At 39.9% G+C, this 6,778-nt stretch overlaps 1 long non-coding RNA gene across 1 annotated transcript; it reads left to right on the top strand.

Annotated features, from left to right (window-relative positions):
• Positions 1-476: 476 nt before the first annotated feature.
• Positions 477-4,736, top strand: LOC115492308 (uncharacterized). The gene is made up of 3 exons (XR_012057805.1): positions 477-766; positions 3,059-3,126; positions 4,576-4,736. It is a non-coding gene; the product is annotated as an uncharacterized lncRNA (long non-coding RNA).
• The last annotated feature ends 2,042 nt before the right edge of the window (positions 4,737-6,778 follow it).

Genomic DNA, 6,778 nt, shown 5'->3' with positions numbered 1-6,778 from the left:
TTCATTAGGCATACACTTCGAGTTTGTCAGAGACAAGTAACGTTAAATAGTCAGACATTAGACTCTGGTTTGTTTATAAGTGTTCATAGTGGGTAGAGGAAGAAAAAGGAACAGTTTAATATAATTCTACCATTACTTATACAATGCAAAGCTAAAGAGGCTCAGGCGAAATCAGCAGAGATCTCCAGATACAATGCCATGGCTGACAACTGCATTTGGCTCAGTTGCTTGCACAGCTCAACAGTGGCTATCATCCTCATTCAGTCACACCAGCACAGCGAGCAGCACTTTGGAAAGAAGAGGATAACTCCTTAGTGGCACATCTGTTAGGTATAGATGGCATTCATCTGAGTAGCTTTGCCAATGGATGACATGCCAAGTCCTTTATGCTAAAAGGCTTGTGCTTGATGTTAATCATTCGCTCTCTGCCAGTTAACATGTTTATCCTTCTAGGAAATACTTTGATCTATACTGGCACTTGAAATATAGCAACCAATTTTACTAGACTGGAAATGAACAAACAAGATCTTGTGTGAATTGCCAAATGGCACAGCAAAATGCAGGATGCACGTTACAAAGGGTTGCTTAGCAACTAGAAAAGGCCATGCACTCCATTTCACTATTTTGGTTTGAAATAGAAAATAAATGGCCTTATAATTGTTTGAAATACACAGAGAACTAGAACATAATACTGCTCTGGAGAAATCTATTTGTGAGGAGTGTGTGTCACGGGAGACAGAGAGACTCTGAACTCAACATTCAATAGGTAAGTGAAGGAGAAACTGCATTTCAGATATTTTGCCTTAAAATGTAAATGTAATGGTAGTTTAAGTTCAGTGCATGTATTCTGCTATTCAACCAGGATTTAAAACAATTGTTTATTTTTACCTTTCATCTTCAAATGTTAAGAGGGTCAGGGTTTTTTTGCAAAGAACACTATTAGCTCATCCTCCATTTGCATGCAAGGAAGTGGAAGTTTAGAGCAGTTGGTACCATGCAAGTTGCCAAACTGTGACTACATCACAGGCATCCTGAATCTAAGCAGTCTTAAAAAAAACAAACCAACTTCTGCATAACATATCGTCCTTCCTCCCTCTTACACAGCTCCCCCCATGCCTGGCAGCTAAATAATTGCCTAGCTACTTCACACAGGAAAAAGAGAAGTCTCTAAAAACTCCAAGCCTCCCATACTTTGAAGCAGCTACTGTCTCTATTTTCCAATATGAGAAACTGAGGCAGAGTTTAAAGAGATTCTTGAAAATCACATGGGAAGGCTTTCAGCATTTGAGAGCAGAGTGTGGACACCTGACATTTATCTTAGTGGTACAGTCATCTCCTCTTCCACCAGTATTCTTTTCATACAGGGATCTAAAGCAGGTATGAGCTGCTGATATTCCTTGGCCATTAACATCCCCTTGCAAACAGCATCTCTGTGCCAGCTGCCAGCCCAGGCAGTCCTGGTGCTGAAGCCAGTCCCTGCTGCAGCTGCAGGAGCCTGCCTAACTCGCTGGGAGTAGAGCGGGAAGAGCTCTGGGGCTCAGACCTCTGTGGCAGCGTGGTTACAGCAGGGTGAGCTGAGCACAAAGGGGCAGCCACCGTCAGGAGGTGTCAGCTCCTTAATCTATGTAACGTGTAAGCTGCAGCCAACAGCCTTCTGCACAATACCCCGTGTGTCTGCTGAAAATGGCATTGCCCATAATTGCATTGTTTGCTTAGAGGGGACCCGGGATCCGGATCAAGTTCAACAAGATCTGTGTCATTCTAGTTAGTGCTGTTTTTCAAGCACACCCCTTCAGTGAACAGAAAGCCCTCTGAATCCATGACCAGACTTTCAGGGCCAGATAACTGACTGTTTCGGTTTCTTTCAAGTTGTATCGCAGTAGACACACACAGTATCCTGGATACTGGACAGATTTAAAAGTGGGAAGAAAAGGTTCCAGCACACTGGCTTTAAAAGAGAGAACAAAGTAAGTGAGGATCAGAGGGAGGAAGGCGATCGCTATGACACTAAGACAATTAATCACTGCCAGATGTTAAGGGTCACACAGCACTGCATGCTGGGAAGATCAGCAGGGGTTCTTGGACAGGGAATAGAGGGAAAAAATAACCTGTCATGTCAGTGAACTAGTCAGGGGTTTAGGGTTCCTGTCGTTTAACTATTAGTGTGCTCTTAATAAAATGACAATGCATTGAAGAAGGGGAGGAAGATAGGGCAGTTGGCAGAAAAGAGGGAGTGACAGCTTAATAATCCCTGTCTGTCAAAAGCACTAAAAATACCATCCCAAATTCAATGTTCTTACTTTTGTAATGAACGCGCCAGGGTTCCTGTTTGATTAATAGAACACTTGTTGACTGACAAGGACAAATGTGCACATGGTCTGAACACAGCCCTGTGCATAAATAATTTAAATTGCATTATGGCCAGAGCTCAGCTTGCACTGGGGGTTCTGTGATAAACCCCTATGTTTCAGCAGTTCATAACTTGGCCCTAAAAGAAAAGCTCAGGCATCTTGAGCCTAAAGTTGGACTAAGAAGGCTGGTTGGTTTCTTTGAAGTATGAAAAAGAAACCAGTACCCTGTGGAAATCACAGACCTTTGTTTGTGTAGTGATGGTGGTGCCTCTGTTGGCTCCAGTTGTGTATCTCTCATATTACAGCAAAAAGAAGATGGCTTTATATCTTCTTTTCTTTACAATGATGCAAACAAATCTGTGTTCATGCTAAATCCCACTTATCCCCATTAACAGCAATGCTAATGACAGTAGTATATACTCACCACAAAAATGGAGAAATGATTGTTTGAAACTTTGAGAATAATTTTCAAAGAGAAGAGTTTAGACCATTTTGTAAATGGATAATTAGTTGCAAATATTTCCTGCATTCCTTTGGGAGATGCATTTTTCTTAGTTAAGCTGTTATCTGACAATACCCTTTTCCATAAAAAATTCAGCTTTTACCTCAAAAAGGAACATTTTCTACCAAAATTGGCACATCTTTCTGTTCTTAAAACAATGTTTAAGAGCTTATGTATTTATGGTATAATTATTTCTCACACCTAGGGCCCACACACAAACCTAATGGAAGGAACAGACAATTAGGACACTTGTAGATGTACTGAGTATCTCAGGTAAGACCTAACTTCAACATTTTTATCAATTCTGTACAGGTATGACTGAATTCCCATATATCATATCAGTCAGAATTAATTTTTTCAGCATTTTACTCACTTGATGTGAACATGCAAATATTTGGCTGTTTTGTCTTTTTTTTCCCTGTCAAATCAGAATCATTCTTTAAATTATTATTCAGGCAGTAAAACAGCTATGCTTATTTAAACAGTTCATCACAATATGATCGGAATGGAATAACCAAAATGAATATATTATCAGATTAAAAACTACAACAGAAATTCCCCAAAAAGTACATATACTTGGTCCATACTTTCTTTTCAATTTGTTGAGTCTTGTAATCAATCAGATTATTTTGGTGGCATAAATTTGAACTGAGAAAAATGCTGCTGAGCACATTCAACTTACTTAGTTCCATAAAAGCTGAGACTTCTTTGTTACCCTTGAGGAGGCTTTAGCTTTGCAGAATCAGCCTCTCAAGGCTTAAGAAAACAAACATTCGTTTGTTGAATTTTTCTGAGTATTTTTTCCAGATATTGTTTGGGGTTTTTTTTTCAATTTATAATGTGAATTATATAAATAGCAAATTTATATGCATTAAATTCTACAAACATATAGAACTGCTTATTTGTCCTTTTCCATATTAGATAATATTAAGAACTACGTAGGTTTTCCTCAAAATGAAACCATTTTTGACTTAGTAAGTCTCCTTCAATCGTTGTTTATTAATTTCCTTGGCATACTAGTTGGAGTTTTAAATTTTTCTTACAAATCTCCATAGATTAGGCAAGGCTTTGTAGCAACCACTATGTTGCAGTCAAATTCTGTAAGGAAAAGGAGTGCAGAGTAGCAACTTTTGCAATTTGTTGAAATGACACAGTCGAGACTTATCATTCCTTTTCCTAGAATTGCCAGTAAGGTACTTCAGGCAAAATTTGGCTTGTGCTTCAGTTGCCTCCTTTGTTATACTGTACTGAGCCTTCCCTAGCCTTGTTAACCAGATGTTCATTCCAGTATTAATGGACATCACAGTGCTGCACTATTATGGAATGTTTCAGGAGAAATGAGAGTCAACAGAGAACTTGTGTAACCAGCAGCTCCCAACATGTGACCCCAGCAAGCACATCCTTCCTTAAAAACTGCAAAGCTGCACTCTGCAGAAGGCAAACCTGGTTTTACACATTGCTGCCCATCTGCCCAGCAATGCTACCTCACTGAGCAACCTCCTCTGAAGTCAATGGAGGGGTTTGAGTGATGCCACACATTAAGAGTTAACTTATAACAGTACTTCAGAGCATTAATGTCTCCTTTGTATCAACTTTGATAGATCACAGCAGACAGACAAACCTAATAGCTCTGCTGCACAGAACACAAAAACAAGCCCAGGAACTTGCTGCTGAAGCTCTCCATCCCTGAGTTTAGTTTCCTCTTACCCTTTCTTGTTGCAGGTCACTGGGGTCAGAAAGACAAGAGATGGCTGCTGCTACTTTGCAAGGCTTCTGTTTGCTGGTGGCCCATGATGCCGTGTCACTGCGAGGGTGCTTCAAGGTGCAATGAGGCTTGAGATGCTTTGAGAGATGAAGAAGCCACCTGAGGTACTGATGCACTGTCTGAATAAAAAGAAACAAGCAGAACTGGTTACACAACTACAAGGCACTTTCTTGTAGCATCTTTACCTTGTGGGACTGTTTTTCAAAAAGCTAAAAAATGTAAAAGTGTAAAAAAAAACAAATGTATAAATCCCAGATAGCTTTTGGGTATTTAATTTACCTCAGGATTTTCCAGCTTATAATGAAAGAACAACTGAAGGTGACCAGACAGACAATACACCACATTGCTACAGCTGTATGCAACCCAATCCTGATGTTCCTTCAGCTTGGGCTGTATCAGCCACTTCATCATCCTGAGACATCTGGCAAATGACCAATACACTTTTATCTCATGTTTTTATGGATATAACAGCTTGAACAAGATTAAAAGTAAAATTTGCACCTTATAGAGATACATGTAATAGTCTGCATAATTGCACATGGGTTATGTTAGGAGGGCATTCTCATACATGAAACTTCCTTTGCTCCACAGCACTTTCACACTTGAGTTTGTTTCCTACTTTAGATTGTTCCCCTAAATGGCACACCATGATATACTGCTAAACATTCTGCTGGATCAGTCATGCAATTACACATGTTTGTTCCACATGTGCCTACCAAAAATATCCAGAGCCTCCATATAGCTTCCTTCTTTAAAGTAAATAGCAAGGAACAGACTGTTTTATTCCTCTCCAAAACTTTAGTCCCAGTAGACAAAAAAGAGTTATCATGCATGTGAAAAGCATGGACAAGAAAAAAAGCACAAAAGTTTTTTTTGCTGTTTAGCTTTTGTCATTTAAGTTATCAAACAAAAAGACTGGCCAGCAGCCAACTTGAATTGTAGTTAAATATATTTCTATTACACTTATTCACTTTGGAAAATACAAAATAATTTATCATAACCAAAAAGCTCCTAGAATTTATTTTTAATTTAAAGCTTATATATTAACAATCTACAAAAAGCTACTTGTTCTGCTGTTGTAGGCAGAACAGGTTATCATTTTAATTTGTAACACTAAATAAGTCTATTTTTTCCTAAATGTGGGAAAAGTTTAAAAACTGATGTGAACAAAACATACCTCTTCTCTTCCAAAAGCAGTGATGAACATAATAATTTTTGTTTGAAAGAATACAAATAGGCAGATATAATTTGACCTACAGAATTATTAATTGTCAACTCCGCCCACTTATTTGCAGGCTATAGTCTCATAACAGTATCATAAGTTTGATTATTCAGCCAGCAAACACACAGGTGAACTGTTAATTTTAAGAACATTTCATTAACCCAGGGGGGTCTTGGACTGAATGAAATGTCTTCATTTTTCTTTGTGCATTGTGGTAGAATATGTGCCTAAATTATCAATTATATTTAACCTCCTGCCTAAACTAGAGTAATGTGGCTGACAGGAGGAGAGCTGACTTTTAAACCCAGCCAGAGAGAGTGTTTTCTGACAGAGTTTTAACTGAACAACACACATGCAGACAATTAGCCAGGTTTAGAGGCTGGCCCAAGCTAGAGAAGAGCTGGAAATATGTTCCTTGGTGTTTCTCATTAGGGAGTGACGGAGCGAGAGGATTCCATGGCGGGCTCAGGGCTGCCCTTTCATCTCAGAGCCCCGAGCACAACGTGCCCCAGATCCCCTGGCTGGGAGCTCCCTGGGCTGGGTGCAGGCCCAAGGGGAAGGTGATTTTCCCAGTCTGTGATTCTGGGGCAGGGAAGGTGGCAGCAGCTGGGTCTGGCAGGGGTGCCCAGGCTGGGGCAGGAGTGCAGCTCCCTCTGCACACAGAGGAGGTTCCAGCACTTGGGAATCTCCCCAGGCTGCTTGGGGAGATCTCTAAATTCCCTGACAAGAAATGTAGGCTTGCTCTCCTTACAAAAAAAAAAAAAAAATCCCTAAACCCCAACCCAATCTGACAACAGTGCTTTAATTCACTACAATTCTGTTCAATCTGCTCAAGTGCAGCTACATCTGCACCTCCCTGAGCATTGGAAGGGATTTGCATTTGAAGTACAGTTTACTTCAGCAGTTTGCATGGAATAATTAATAGCCTGCCATTTTTC

Source organism: Taeniopygia guttata, chromosome 11 (genome assembly GCF_048771995.1).
Source record: "Taeniopygia guttata chromosome 11, bTaeGut7.mat, whole genome shotgun sequence".
Taxonomy (NCBI): Eukaryota; Metazoa; Chordata; class Aves; order Passeriformes; family Estrildidae; genus Taeniopygia; species Taeniopygia guttata.
This window is presented reverse-complemented; position numbering and strand designations above follow the sequence as displayed.